The sequence below is a fragment of the Ctenocephalides felis genome, unplaced genomic scaffold, assembly GCF_003426905.1.
Source record: "Ctenocephalides felis isolate EL2017-DRISC unplaced genomic scaffold, ASM342690v1 CF-g0.4_SCAFFOLD_00845, whole genome shotgun sequence".
Taxonomy (NCBI): domain Eukaryota; kingdom Metazoa; phylum Arthropoda; class Insecta; order Siphonaptera; family Pulicidae; genus Ctenocephalides; species Ctenocephalides felis.
In genome coordinates, this window is record NW_020536999.1 from 22,773,703 (window position 1) to 22,790,995 (window position 17,293).

General features: G+C 28.5%; 1 protein-coding gene across 1 annotated transcript in view; it reads left to right on the forward strand.

Annotated features, from left to right (window-relative positions):
* The window catches only part of LOC113374442 (protein Shroom-like), a 139,448-nt gene that overhangs the window by 113,224 nt on the left and 8,931 nt on the right, over positions 1-17,293 (forward strand). The gene's annotated exons all lie outside the window — the stretch shown is intronic.

The following is a 17,293-nucleotide window of genomic DNA, read 5'->3' on the forward strand; positions in this document are numbered from 1 at the left end:
CTGTCAGTAAGTTATCTAAATGTAAATATCGACCGAAATAATAGTAATAATAATAACAAAACATAAGACAAGATAGATGGGTTTGCGGAAGTTCCATATATTTGTCTACTGGAGCGATTATAGAAAATAGATATCGGGACTGGTACAACATCGTTAGGAATGGACGTGGATGCAATAAATAGATAAAGTCTCGAATGGAATGGGACATTCCATTCCAGAATTTGGGAAATTGTTTTTGAAAGATTTTCGATAAAATTCAATGAAATATTAACTAGTGGTGCATGGCATCGTGCCTTCAGGCAGTTTGCTGGGACTTTCCATACCAGAATTATAAATATTCTAGGAAAATGAGTAATAATCAATAAATATTGATCAATGATTAATAATAATTGTTTTAAATATTTTCGAATAGGTAATTATAATTTCTATGTATTTATTTGTTCATATAATATACAGTGACGATCTTAAATCCCAAAATCTTAAGAATAACATTAACATAAAAAATTTAAAACAAATTTTAAGCCTTCACTTAGAATTTATAAACCTGAATTCAAAATTAATTTACAACTTTTCCTAAATTCACATTTCGTGTGAAGTGTAATGTCAGCCCTATTATTTTTCATAATTTTATAGAATGTACATAATTTAATTGTGTTCAAAGAATTTTAGATTCTAATGCGGTAATTTTAACCATTGGAACCCAAAAAAATGTAGCAAAATTAGTACTCATTTTTTAAATCTTTATAAAATATCTGATAATTGGATCTGCTTAGGTCTAATGAACATTTTTGACCACCAAATATCATTTTTCTTTACATTTTTCTTTGATCTCCGAAACCGCTGAACCTGCCTTTTCAAAAATTTAATCAACACAAGTAAAATGTTTTTTGAATCATTCAAATCGGGCGCTCCGTTACTTCAAAAACTGCATTACCATTTTTGGCCCTTTTTGCCCCGTATTTTCGAAAGGGCATAACTTTACGTTTCGAAAGGTTTCTAAACATTTTGGCATACCTTAGAAAATAAATATTGATGTATGTGTGTGTGCATCCATAATTTCGGGCGCATGGATTAACCGGTTTGGATGATTCAAAAAACTTTCCATTCCGATTGATGGGAAGACGTGCTGATTAGTTTTGGACAAAGATCGGCCAAACCGTTTCTTTGTAATTACCTGTTGATTTTTTTTTTTTTTTTGAATTTTTTTGGTACTAAAGAACATACTAAAATCTAGTAAAAAATGTTACCATTAATTTAAATCATTAAATAATATCAGAACTACGTACATGATATACACTAAGAATATGATATAAATAATAATGATAACGTAATCGTGCAGTTAAAATTTTCATCTAAATGTCTAAATCTAAATTTATGTTGATTAAGTCAATTATTACACATTTTGGGAAGTTCATGCAAATTGTTTTAAGGCATAATGCCATTTTTAACTAGTTTTAAATAATGTACTCGAAGTTTTAAAAAAAAATGTGTAAGAAAATTGCTATATTTTGGCTGAATTTTGAAGCTGTGAAAAAGCATTGTTTTATGTTTTTTGAACATTAAATATTATTAAACATTAATCATTCAATTTAATTCATTCTTTTTTACATAAAACTTATTCTTCTTATACTATATACTTATCAATTTATATTCTTCACATAAATCCTATTCGTTTTTATAGTGTTTTGAAGTAAAACTTCTATAGGCGCGACTAAAATAAACAGTAAAAAAATACAAGCAGTCAATGAATGTATGTTAATTTTAATTACATGAAGTTCTTTAAACACAATTATTACGTGATGAGTGAAGTTGCGAAAACAAATTTGTTTAGGCGTTGTTTAACATAATCCACTGTGTGAACGAATATTATAAAATTTATTAATCAGCAATAACTTCATTTCTCTAATGAAGGTTCATTTCTAATTATAATTAGCATTTCTAAATGCTAATTACAATGACAAACCGATCATGTCATATTTGAAGTATGACTTTAATTACATTATTGTTTTTAAATACTATACATATTTTTAATGCTATTATAAATATATAATTTATAATTTATCATTATATAAATGTGTATAATGGTTGATACTAATATATGGGTGCATCACGGGTGTTGCTACTTTGTACAGTAGCAAATAAGTTTTACTTCAATCGCGTGTGAACCTTACGCTCACTCCTTATTTTTCAACTTATCTTTATTCTTCCCTTTTTCTTCTTTTTTATTATTTTCTCTTTTACATCTTCTTACTTCTTTCTACTACTCCATTTTCATTTTCAATTCTAATCCAATTTCTAATTATTAAATAACATTTGGACATTCATTGGCATTAGGAGCTACATTTCGACAGAAAGAATATGTTCCAATCTTACAATTCATTTACATTACGATATGCCCTATAAATAGCAGAGATCAATCCAAAAATAAACCGTCCTAACCGGTGTTTAAAAGAGCACATAAAAAGTTTAAAATTACTACCAAGCAGGTACGTGTATAATTAAACATAAACAAATTACACATTGTGCCTCCTACAATATTTTATCCGATCTTTATTGAACGAAAGTGTAATTATTTCACAATTATCCACCCACCCACAAAGTTGCTGAGATCTTGTAACGCCATTTGATTTATTGATGTCGGGTAATTGAAATAATGATTTCAAAATATGAAGGCAAACACTTTGTATAAACAATTGTGTTTTATTTAATTTATGACGCAGAAATTACATATTAGGTAACGCACATTGAAAAATTCAAGTTTTGAAAGATCGATATCAGGAGTGATGCAAAAATTATAAGATTAGTAGATAGGCAATTTTAAAAAAACAATGGACAAATTATAAATGTATATAATAATGTGTGATTTGAAATAAATATTTCATTTTGATTAACTCATATTGATAATTTTTAATAGTATTATTACTAATCTAGAGTCAAATATGAGGGTTCAATGGAGAAAAATTTAAAAAAACTTCACCATTACAAGTGGAATGTTTTTTGGATCATGCAAATAGAATGCTTCGTTCTCTCAAAAACTCTATTTCTGTTTTATTGCCCTCTTTGCTGAATTATACCAAAAATCTCAGTAGATTGTCTAATTGACACTCAATAGGCATTTAAGTTAAAAAAGGCCAAGAAACGACAGAAATTATAAGATTTTGATTATTATACAGCAGAAATGCTATATCGGAGAATTTGCCGTTTTTAAAAAAAAAATTGTTTCAATTTTTTGCCATTTGATCCCCAATTGTGACTTCAGCTTTATGTTTAGTGGTAAAAAGTAAATTGGAAATTAAAAACTAAATATTCCGTACTTTTTTCATTTTGTTGACCTGTGTTACTATTGTGTTAAGATTCATGAATGTTTGATCAAATTTTTAAATATCAAGTTCAAATTCAAGTTCGAAAAAACGACGAGAGTCTCTTAAGGCGCCATCAGCCTACGCATTCTCTGAACAAAAGCCTTTATTCTTTATTCCAGTGCGATCTAATATATCTATTTCCATGGGCTTGACGCCCCTTCGTGTTCTCTGTGCAATGGTTTTCATTGTTCGTGCAAATGTCAACTGTGGTTAATTTCAATATTGTATTAACTCACATATACCAGCAGATTTATTTGCTAGACAGCGAGTTTGTGGAAATATAATGCAAGATAACACAACTTTAACTAGCGGAAAGATATATTTAAATCTTAGAGATACAACTGTTGGTTCATTATTATGTGACAAAATTAAATATAGAGTAATGCACGATTTTATAATATTGGTACTCTGTTCTCAAATCAATTCTGTGACAAGAAAATGTGCCTACAATGATTGTAGTTCAATTTTACTTCTCAGGTGTGTTGACCTGCTTCTGTGGATATCTAATTTTCAGTATCTACATTCTTCCTCCATCATTCTCAACAGACATTCTGTCCACTAAACACCGAGTAATTCTTTCATAAAATTATTTATTTGCCTTTAAAATTTGCCTCATTCGAAGTATTGCATACATGCCAGCAAGTACGCCAATAGTCAAAAAAAACTTTTAAAAAACCTTTAAGGAGATTGCCTTTAGTTTATTTGGCAAGTTAAGTTCACTTGCTTAAGTATGTTTTTAGCCATCTTCTTCCGATGAAGGTTTTGAAGAAAGTTCAATACTCGTGGAAAGCAAAAATTGTCTCATGCCCAATTTGATGGTGTTGACTAGATTGATCAGTTAGATATCCTAAGATATCTTGAAGAGCCACCTGCCTCGAACTTAAATGATGGTTTTTCAGTACAATACTGATTACAAGACTTTGGTGATATTTTCATCCAATGTAGACGTTGATGGACGATCAGATTTTCCACGACTTGCACAACTCATAAACTTGTGAAGCACACTCTCCAGAGGCTTTTTGAACCATTTCCAATGATTTGGCACACAAAATTCGTTTCAAATAAGATAAGGCAAATCCTTTGATCGATATTTTTATTCATTGTAAAAATCGGCGAATACGTTTGTAGTTAATTGGCGTAATTGAATGCAAATAACAAAATAATGGACAAAATAATGGATGATCAAACTCTGCCTCACTTTTGACGATAGTTGAGTCAAAGTTTTAGCATGTGCACAACAATCTGTTTTTAGATGAGCAATTCCTCGTTTTAGTTGTCAGTATATCCCAACTGGATCCCATCCTGTTTTTTTTTTAGACAGAAGAAGAGTTTCGTCCTCACCCATTCTTTGCACCACTTACGGTTTGTGTCCAATTTATCTTCCCCAGCAAATATATGATTCTTTTCTTGTGATAAATTATAAAATGTACTATTGTACTATTCTGAATAAAGGTGATAATTATAAAATGTACTATTACCACTCTGGCCTTTATTGTATTATGATGTTCTCATAACTATCAGTTATATTTGCCTTATGAAGAGATGCCAGTAATGATCAATTGAACAACGCCTATTTCTGTGTTTGGTATGGCAATAACAATAAACTTTCCCAGTTTTGAATTAATAATGATATTTAATAGGAAAAGTTGATATTCAGATTTTCTGCTTTAATGAAATTGGCATGTAGGTTGTTGATTCATGATCATTGAGCAAAATATGCGGTAAATTTACTAATTCGTATTAAGTAACATTGTATACTGCAGTCTTTTCATTAAGCATTTTACTCGGATTATAATTAAAGCTGTTTCGAATGCTAATTTCATTTCCTAGACTAATTGCACGGTTAGGCAGTCATCGGGCGCCAAATCGCCATCGGCAACAGTATGTCCAGCTCCTGTCCTGAATTATATAACCAGTATATTATATTATATGGAGCGAGTTCAAGGATTTATATGTAGCAAACGCGTGTCTAAACTGAATGCGTGTATTTTAATAAACAGCTTCAGAACTTGTCCACACAATTCGATAGTTAATGATAGCTTTAGCAAAGGTATATCTGCGAATGGTAATATATCGACTGGTTAATAATAAATCCTAAAGAAATAATGCGAATATGAGTTTTATAACACGTGACATTTATACCACCTTCTCTTTGGCCAATAATAATAATTCAACAGACACGCACCTAGGGTAATGGAACTATGTGCCGATTTTCTGGATTTTAAATATATTTTTTAGCAAATAACTTTTTACGTTTTTACGGGCATACCTACAATTCAAGCACATATATCAGTGGTTGCTATTAATTATAAGAACAGAATTGACGTTCATCCTAACCAACTAGCAAATCATTTATACCAGGAAAGCCAGCCGACCAGTTTCAGAAGAAAAATACCTGGAGACCTAATATAGTTTATTTATATTTTTTTAATTTTTTTTTCCCATTTGTCTTTAGTTTTTTTTATATTAGCACTAGTAGATACGCCACTGGGGGTATCTTCTAATTTGTAGACAAATAATTGTAATCAACTTGTCAGCATTCTCTACTAAATGTAATTATTTTTATAGATTGCAGAATAAAAATTAAATTAAAAAAAAGTTTTTATATGAAGAGCAATGAAATCCAAAAAACCCCAGTTTTTCGGGTAATTTATATTTATTCAATTTGTTTATTTCAATTATACAAACGTTTTAAAAGTACCAATTGATATTATAAAAATGAGTTGCAAGTCCAGCAAATACATTATATTTAAAGCCAATGAGACCGATTTTCAATTTCATAATTTATTTGAAATCATACTGGTTTTTATTATGTAATAGCGTTGTTAACTTGGTGTAAGTTGCATTTTACCAAGGCAGTTTAATTAAATTTGTCTTGAAATTTGAAGGCCCCAAAGAATATACACAATTTGTTAATACATAAAGATGATATGAACACAATGAGCGATCAAATACGAACACATTTAAACAATTACAAAAGCCGCTTCGATGATCACCCAAACTCTCTTGCCAGAGAACTACACCTTAACACTATCAAGGCACGATTGTAAAAGAAATTCATGTGACATGAATATATGTAAATTTTTCAAAATCTTTGACAATAGTAGGAAGATTATTGAAGTCATTTTTTCAAATTTTACAGTTTTTGTAGTTGTCCATTTCAGGACAGGTTTAAAAATTACTATATAATAAAGAAAAATTGATTGTACTTTTCGACACATAAATAATCGACTTATTTAATAAGCATCAATATGTTCAATTCTTAAGTGACTTTGGAACATTTTCAGATTTTTCTAAATCGGTTCAGGATTTTTTGCAACATCGTTGAAGAAAAATTGCATTTTTCTGAAAATTGTGAAGAAACTGTTCAGTCGATTAGTTTGCAAATTATAATTAACACGAGTTCTTTCATCAAATGACTTTTAAATTTATGCAATTATTTTTGAAAATAATTCGACAAAAGGTCAAATTTTGGCAAACCACCACACTATATTTTTAATTTTCAGAGATTTTCAGAAAATTCAGAAAAAGCATAAAATTGGCAATTAGTATTTGGGGGCAAAAACATAAATTTCTTCCTCTTGAGGGTAAATAATATAAACTATTTAATTTTGAATAATTTCTCAATGCTGCATTTAAATTAAATCAACTATATAACGGTCAACAAATTAACGATCTGCAAATATGATTTAATCCTAAATTTTTTTTTTATATTTATTACTTTGCATGTCAATTTACATATGCCATATCTTCGACTTCAAATATTAGCCAACATTGTCGCCTCGAATTCAAGTTTTGGTGCATTTTTTCATCTAAATAGATAACATGTCTCCATGTTGCGTTAATTTATACGCGAAGATTAATTCGTGATAGTTAAATTTGCGTATTAAGTGCAAAATACTTTGCAAACTAGTATTTTCTCATAAATAACCCGAATGCAATGTGCTGATAAGAAGCTTTCGTAGTTTACGTAAAGAATGATATAAATATGCTAATTTGGATCTGGTGAAACTGATCTATCTATTCTATTCAGGTAAAGTTTGCGAATTGGTCGTTTTCTCCTGGTTTAACATATGAAAATGTCAGATGTAAATGAGCTAAGTTGAACCAGATCAATGGTCTACATTGTTTTCTTTTAATACTTAAGCCGAATACGAATTGGTATTTAAAATCTAAGCTGGTTGGTTAAATAGTACATATAAACTTAGGGCCAAATTAAAATCTTATGATCCAATTATTTTTATATCAAGTTAAGTAGGCAGAAAATTTATAATATAAGAGTTCTGACTTTTTATCATTTTTGTGGTTGTATAAAAATTATACTTATTTTGTATATAAAAGTCCTTTAGGAATGCAAGATAAAAAGGAGCGTTTTGTGCTTTCAGCATTATAACCATTCTAAAGTAATTTCAAGAAATTGTATTAATGGTAAATTAAGAACAAAATTTTGTATAATTATTAGTTTTCTAGAGAACAATTTATTATATATATACATATATCTATATATATATATATATATATATATAATGAATTCATAAATATCTCTCAAATGGATCAACCTTTAGAAAGCATAAATTATAGTGTGCAAATAGTTTGTTTTAGATCTAGATGTATTTCTTAAGGTTAAAACTGCGTTATATAATCGCTTTTCTGCAATATGTTGGAACTATTTTGCTCTATAGAAATATTTCTACTATTGATCCAGATAAAAATTATATATCTAAAATGATTTTCTATAAACTATCATGGTGAAAGGGAGGAGATTTATAACATTCCATTTAAAAACTTGGTATGGTAACTAGATAGATGCTTTAACTAATCTTCAACGGAATCAGGGAAAAATAATTCCATAACTATTGTTTATTATTTCACAAATGATAATTTTCTAAAAAAAAGTACGTTCTTACAACTTACCCCTTGTTTGGAGCTAGTTGTACCAACTACCAGGGCAAGAGGTAACAAGAAGAAAAAGACAATAATTCCTAGTATTGACTAGCATAAGGTTTTCTGTCAACTAATCCCATATGTAATTTTTTTACCTGAATCAAGATACATATTTAAACAATTTAGCAATCGCAGAAATTGTCACATATTATCAAAGATTGTTAAACTCGAAACGAAATTAGATATATTGTTAACTAGATATATTGATTTTTTTTCATTACACCTAATATCTAGAGTGTAATTAAAGACAATAAGGGGCATCCATTATTCGATTTTTAAGGATTTTTGGAGCTTTCTCCAAAACTCCCTTGGTGATATGGGATGATATTCAAAATTACCCCCTTCTCTCGCCCATGAAACATCACGTGTATTTTTAGTTACGAGGAAAAATTGTATTTTTTTTTTTTTGAAAATGTTTGGATTTAAAAAAAAATCAGTTAAAAATTAAATACACGTGACATCTTACTATACCCCTCCCACCCCCTATGTGATATTTTGTGATTTTATTTTTAAACCCCTCCTCCTCCTCCTAAAAACCTCATGTGATTAATGGACGCCTCCTAAACGAGTAATTTGATATGTATTAATAGAGAAAAACTGAGTTAATAATATAAAATTTAAAATTCAGTTACAATATTGACGCAAACCGAAATTTTATAACAGTAGGTAGAATTTTATATTGCTTGTCAGAAATGACGCACCTTCACACTTCTGTTTACTGCGTCGGACTGTAGCTATAGACAATCATGGAAAGCGGTTTACATAAATATTTTATTAACAAAAAATATTTTAATATTTTTTTAAAATATTATTGATGAAGGCTTGTTACTACCTGCTACATCGTGTTTCCAGACCCCTCCCGCCCCACTTTATATAGACATTCTTAACTTAAACTTGCTTGTAACAAATATAAATTATCATCCATATTTTAATGTTAGGTGTGGTGAATAGTAAGGAATTAGTTAACATAAAGAAAGACATTAATATACATTCAAAATAATTTTAATGCACGACAAGCACGTCAGTAATGTATTGTTACTAAAAGCATGCGGAAATACATAAATATTATTAATAGCTTTTGGATCATAATATTATTTATTGTGTGTGTTTGTATGTGTGTCTATTATATGATGTATGTATTTTTGTCATTTCACTATGGTCAAAATGTCACGGATTTTCGCAATATTCGTGCATGTCAGACGACATACGCCGTCCTGCAAAAGTCGTGCACCTAGAACTACCTTCGAGGCATTCTCATTCAGTGAAAATCTACCTTTCTTTGTATATCTTTTGTATGTTGCAATTTACTACTACTCTGCATACAACGTTTGCATAATGCGCAATCTATTTTTAGTGCCTGGACACATAGCAAATTAGACGAAAACTGAACTAGTGGTGTATGGCATGGTGCCTTAAGACAAATTGCTGGAACTTTCCGTACCGTAATAGTATTTTATTACGAAGAATATGTTGATCCGTGCGCCCGAAATCGTGGGCGAGAAATTGTATCCACACAAAACACACCCACACACCCATCTATTTTTTCTTAGGTATGTCAAAAAGTTCAGAAATCTTCGAAACATGAAGATATGCAAAAAATTATATTTTACTACGAGAATTTAAAAATTATTCAAATATCGAGTTTATCCCCTAGTTTTATTTCCATGCTATTTAAAATGCAGCTGGTGTAATCTGAGGTGTGCATGTTATCGCCTGCATATATCGAAACAGGCTAGTTTTTAAAATCGGAGCGAAAATTGCTTATTATCATAATTATATTCACATAATAGCAAAACGCACATAACGCAATCGCCATGAACTGCAATTTCAAAGATATGCAGTGTGTCGTAGTCGAGGATAATATCATTTCACATGAATCAGTTCTGACAATGGGATATTTTCTATAATAAATAAAATAAGTAGTTTGTCTACCTACCTTTTTAATAAAAATAACAAAAAGGTATAGGATTGCAGGATATGTCGGTAAATAATTCGTGTCCTTTACTAAACTCATTTTGATTGCAGCCAAAATTTTGAGTATAGTATCAATTTTTCGAAGGAGGGGTTGAATTTTGCCAGAAAACTTGACCTGCAAATTTTATGTTGCAAGTCATTCTGAGTCGCTTGGTCCCTGCTGGTGTGTTATCAGTTTGGACATAGGCTAGCACCAATTAGTCAATTTTCTGGTTTGATCTCAGCCACGGCCAAGTTAGACATCAGGCAGCTCTGATAGAATTTTTTACTTGAGATCATAGATCTCAAATAAAACCTCAAATAAAAATTGCTTTTCATGGGTATTACTGCTTATATAATCATGAAAAGTCAACAAATACTTCGAGTATAGTTAATTAGTCATAGTTGGATTGGACAACTACTAGGTTGCCATCCATTCAAAGAATAATCCATATAAATGTCAAAACAATAACTAAATCCTAGTTCGATAGATTGTATTTCAAAGTATATACCAAAAAACAAACCAATGGTTTGAAAACAAAATTGAAAAAAGTATGTAAATTAAATTTTGACCTTTCGTCGACATTTTCTTGGCTAAACCGATTTAAAATATTTAAAAGCAATTCTATGTTACCCGATAAGGAGTTAATTGGCTGTGCACGACGATCAGCCGGCTCGTTTTTTTAAATTTAGTAGAAAAATGCTATATTTTTCACCTTTTCGAAAAATCCTGAATTTTTTGATTTTGAAAAGTCGTAAACCGAAAGATATCTAACCGAATAGTTTATGGTAAAGATGCTGACTGAATTATGGGCATATATCAGGTGTAATATACAGTTCCAATTATATTCATAAATAATTGGAGCTAATTTAATAATTTAATATATTTTAGTCCTCTAAAATTGATGACTGTTCGTCCAACTTTTACAAACAGCCTACATTTACAAAAGCCCTATGATTCTTTTTGGTTTTTTCTTACAATTAATGTTCTCCTTATTACAGAACATGATATTTCTTGAATGCTTATTCAAACTGTGCCGATATTTCATAAAAATCTTTATTAATTATGTCCAAGATATGTATGCCGCTTGCAAATTCCAATTGCTTAAGTTACAAAACGCTAAATTAATTTTGATAGACCGAAGCGAAATTGTAGCCATTCAATAATTGTGTTATATAACTAGACATACGTATTATCTACTCGTAGTATTTTATATGAATTTAGATTGAATTCCTGGTTAACTATCATGCGATTTCCAATAATTAATTTTGAAATTATACGAAGTGAAATTCGAACCACTATTGTAGCTTAAAAATAACTAAACTCAAATTGTACTTTTCTTTTATTTTTGTGTCTATTAAATTCGAGTCTTTCAATCACGTTACGTAAAACTCGATCAACATAGATTACATCAGTTTTAATTAAATCTTAAATCACTAACAAATGTTTGAATAGTTTATATGCGACATTGATTTTGATGGCCTTCGCAATAATTGCTGGCAATTTGTTTGCGAATTGAAAAAATGTGACTTGGTTTAAAGGTTAATTAGTCAGTACTTGCAATTATATTTATCTGTTTTCTTTTTCAAATCAGATTTTAGCAATCAATGACGATTAAATGTTTTGGCACACATGAACAAGTTCAATTTTCTTTCTTATTTGACATCATTTTCTTCAATTTTGAATTCTTTTATTTTGAAAATTATTTAATCATTTACTAAAAACTTAAATCTGAAGACACAGTATTGGTAAAATAATGATACCTATTTTTTCTAAAGCTTTTTTAATCGGAACTTCTGAATTATAAATCCCATCATATATGAATTTAAATTGAAATTATGAAAAGATACGTGTCTATAATTGAAGTGCTATTGATGATTTTAAACTCATTCTATTTAATACATTTTTTACCAAGAATTTCGTAAACATATTACAAATTTGAAATTTATTTGTCATTTATTGATATATATTGATTTGAATTGAATTATTCAATTAGAATTGTAATTTGAATTGAAAATTTAATCATTTATATTTTGGTAATATAATAGATGAATAACGCTCATAGTTCAAACATAAGCAAATATTTAGAGCTAGAGTTTTTATATGACATTTAATTTTTAATAATATATCAAACCCTTCAAATTTAAATGAAAATTTTGAAGAAATCAGTTTCAGATTAGGCTGGCACATGCAATGATTATCGATATGCCCTAAGAACATCCATATATAGCATTAATTTCAGTGGGTAAACTATATTCCAATTATATACGACATATTTCCACATTTGTAATCAATTTGTAATTCTTATTCTAAATATTTTCTACAAATATTGTTTATAGCTAAACAACGGGTCAGATAAAATTAATCATAATTAGTTTGATAGTTTTATGGCCTTTAGTTAAATTTAATAACAGATTTGCTTCTATAGTTTTATATGACGATTCATTTTTTACTTATTGTTATCGACAACGATGTATAAATATTATAACTATCCTTCGTATAAACTAAAAATGTCATTTATTATAAGCCAAAAATTATTACTTTTACTATACATTCATCACGTGATTTATTTTCTATTACAAATTGTCAGCTAATTATAAACTAACCTATTTTTAATGTGTACTATTATACTTTGCGAAGAGCTAAATTTTTGCAACAATAGATTCTAATCAAATGGTCTAAACGAAGAAAAAACAACATTTTCGTTTTCGATGGTCCAATGCCAAATTTAATTAACGATTCATAAAAGTGGGTCAGGTTCATGGACGTAGTCAGGAGAAAAATTAAATAAAATAGTAATTGAAAATTATAATAATTATTCTTAACCAGCATTCTTAATACATGTGTATATATATATATATATATATATATATATATACTAGCTGACCCGGCAAACGTTGTGATAAACTCAATTATTTTGTAGAGTAAGTCTTAAGTAGAAGAGTGTGATATATAAGTGAAAGAGGCAGCTAATACAAATTAAATGGTTGGTTGATCGGTTGTATGGTTTACCCACTGCAAGACTTGCTTCATATAAACATTCCTGGGACAATCAGTATAATAATATATTATATCGAACAGAAAATTAGTCTTAACATTTAAAAAAAATTAACGTTGGGCAGCTCTTGATATAAATTATTTTCTAACAAGTAAAGTAAAATTGTAAGTAAAATTGGATTTCATAAACTCATAAAAATGTGAACTAAAATTAAGTCACAAACATTGACTGCATGTGGGGTAAAAAATTATTTGATTGCTAATGTGACATTTAAAAAATAGGGGTTTGGGGTAAGACGGTGAAAATTTAGGGTTTTATGTTTTTTTCTAATTTTTGCTATTGAAGTAATTTTTATTATTCAAATTGTTGATTAAATAATTTAAAAAGTGACTAACTACGTCCATATTCGTTGTAGGCAAAAACAACATTTGCATTTGTTTATTTTATCTATTCATATATATTTTCGTTCATTTTTATTTCGATGGTGTATTTTGGGATTTATGGCCTGCTGGTCGTTGACTTCTATTACTAATTTTTGTGATAATAAAAATACATTTTATATTCCTTGCTTAACACTAAACTTCTCTAGAATTCTAAATTATTATTTTTTCTCCTATTTTTCTAACGCCTATTAACTTCTTTTCTCTCTTTTCATGTAAAAATAGCCCATAAGGTAGCATTATTTCTTGATTGCTATTTTGAGGAAATAAAAATAAGGTTGCTCAAATTAATTTGTAATATTTGTAAATTTATAGAAATTATGCAAATTTCCAATTTGAATGTCCACAAAGTTTTTTAAATCTAATTTTATGTTAGAAATAGTACCTCTGATGTAATATTAAATTAAGGTGTGATGAAGCCTAAAAGTGTTTCGTAACTTTTAATTAAGTACAAGCCATTATCTTCCGTATCTCGTCATTAAAATGACAAAACGAATATTATAATAACTGTGAACGCAATATTTAAATTATAAATTTACATTCAAACGAGGAAATGAATATTTCTGTTTATTTTGTTAGAATATTCAACTTTTTCGTAACACCGTATTGGCAAATTTGGTGATATATTGATTTTATATGCGTCCACATTGTCTTATTGTGTGTCCATTATATGTGGCCTATTAATTTCAATCGCGGTTTCTTTTTCGACAGAAGATAAATGTAGTATAAAAAAATATTTACATGACAAAAACCGAATTAGATCAAGTTGAGTAACCTTTACATTCCAATGGTTAAAACACATGACAAATTAGAGATAGTTCACGTTGCGAAATTTTGATCTTTTTTTGGATATCGAGTTGAACAATCTAAATTTTAAATATTATTGAGTCAATTTCTGCACCATGCCTTACACTACTAGCCAATTATTTTATTTTATTCAATAATGATTCGTACGATGTTTTACTTAATTTTTTTATAACACTTACCATTGTTTGATTATTATAATCATATTCCATTTGCTCACACTTTATCATGGATCGATGATCGTTTTTGCTCAGTGAAATTACTACATTACACATTATTATATGGCAATGCCAGTTCTTTATGTTAATTCTATTATTCATTGACTTTATGTAATGTTTGCAACAAAACCGACGATATTGTATATAATGACGTACTCTATGAATCATTCAGGTGATAAATTTCACAACGATTTGCATTTATTGGATATCTTTACGCATTTTTTATATTTTTTCAGTTTTATGAAGTTTAATGTTTATTTTGAGTGATGAACGTTTTTGCTTCATTGTAATTTAATTTAATTTAAAAATTGTGAAACGATGTTTTGTTTAATTAGATACCTGACGCATAATATTGATTGTTTTTTGTGTCGAAAAGATCATTATATTTTTATTACAAGTTTTGCAATGAAGTTGAAGGTAAATAGTGTTAGGACAAAATTTTGTTCATGGCTAAATGTAAAATATTAGTAATATAAAATATTTTAGTTTAAAAAAATACTTAATAGGAAAAACATTTTTCATGATTTTCATGAACGTTTGTATTTACATTTAGTAAGAATACGATTTCCTAGCATATATTTTTCATACCTCAATGATTTCTTTTTTTTTACTTTTTGGACCAATTTCTTTTATTTTATTATCATGCGTTAATAATTTTACATACAACCCTTAATTTTCACTCTTCTACCACAATCCAATACTTAATATGTAGTCATTTTATTAATCGAATCATTTTTCATCTCACTCATACTCAGATTGTGTAATTATTCAATTTTTTTTTTCATTAGAAATTTCCTAACTAATTTTGTGAGGATATAATATAATTTTAAAATCAATAAATGATCCAATAAATTTATAAAATCAATAAATATCGTATTTGTTCAGCACTTTTCTTTGTCTTACAAAGTAAGTATAAATCGTATATTATGTCGTCATATTTTTTTTTATTATTTATTATTTTAATGTGGGTTCTTATTTTCATTTATTGTAAATTACATATTGTCATTTCAAATTTGGCAAAGCCAAATAAAATAAACTTACAGTATTTATTTAATCTGGCAGCATGATTTTTATTCCAGTTTGCATATCTAACTCAAGTGAATATTTCTATAATTTTATTTTGTTTTGATAACTTAAAGCGTATATTCGTAGGCGATTTTTTATAATTTTTTTTTAAATATTTTAAAAATCCTGTATTGGTTTTGATACTTTGCTTTAATTCTCCATTAGTAAACAATTGTCGTGTGTATTTATAAATTCAGTATCAAAATTTCTCAATTTTTTTTAATTGACTTTGCTTACTTTGAGTATTTAGCCATACCTACAACTTTCTTCTTACATTTTATACTATCTTCATTATATTATTTACTATCATTATTATAATAATAAATAGTAGTCTGCCCGAAGGCAGGTTCATGGTGTGAGAACACGACAAATCAATATTTTTTTTTTACTTCCCTCATTTATAATTATTATAATCATTAATCACTTTTTATTAATTTTTTTACCAAACTTTTGCTTCCATGTTTTTTGGTCCTGTGCTTCGTTTATCAAACATCTGCATTTTTTTTCTTTCCGGTCCTTCCCAATTTAGTCTTTTTCTTTTACTTACGACCACGACTTGTAGAAGGCTTTTTTGCAGAATGGGTCTGATCCAGTTTCGTTTACTTTGTAGGATCGTGCTCAGTAGTCTTTTTTCGGCCACTTTTTAAGGACTTTTTCATTTATTATCTCAACTGTCGAGTTCATCTTTTTTATTCGTCTTCAGCTCTACATTTCAAAAGTTTCAGATTTTTATCGGCCTTTATAGAGTTCATGTCTCTGATCCGTATAGAGCTATCATGCCCTAATCTCTCTCGTGCAATATCCGTCTCTGGTCAGGATGCTTTACAAATACTTGAAATATATACTATCCTATAGTATAAGACCTACGCTATCCAATTTTCTTTGTAACTGATTTCTTACTTCTTTTTTCTCTTCTAACCTTGCTTTTTCTTCTATCCTATTTGCTGTTCAAAGAATGAAATTATATAGCCAGCGAAAAAGTAAAAAAAAATACAAGCAGTCAATGAATGTATGTTAATTTTAATTACATGAAGTTCTACACAATTACATGATGAGTGGAGTTGCGAAAACAATATTTAACAATATTATAGAATTTATTAACCAGCAATTACTTCATTTCTCCAATGAAGGTTCATTTCTAAATGCCAATTACAATGACAAACCGATCATGTCATATTTGAAGTACGACTCTAATTTAATTAGTCATACTTCAAATATGACATAAGGTAATTAGACTAATTACATTATTGTTTTTAAATATTATACATAATTTTAATGCTATTATAATAAATATGTAGATTTTAACAATACAAATTTTATGCGAATTCTGAGACTGTAAACGAAGATCTATATTTACAAGTTACAGATTTATATTTCAAGACTATGAACTTTCTGCAATTTGCCTTAAGGCATAATTCCAGACACCACTTCGACTATAGAATTTTTTTTCTCAAAAATCCATTAGAATGATTTTTATTGTCAAAACTTAATGGAATATCAACTTCACT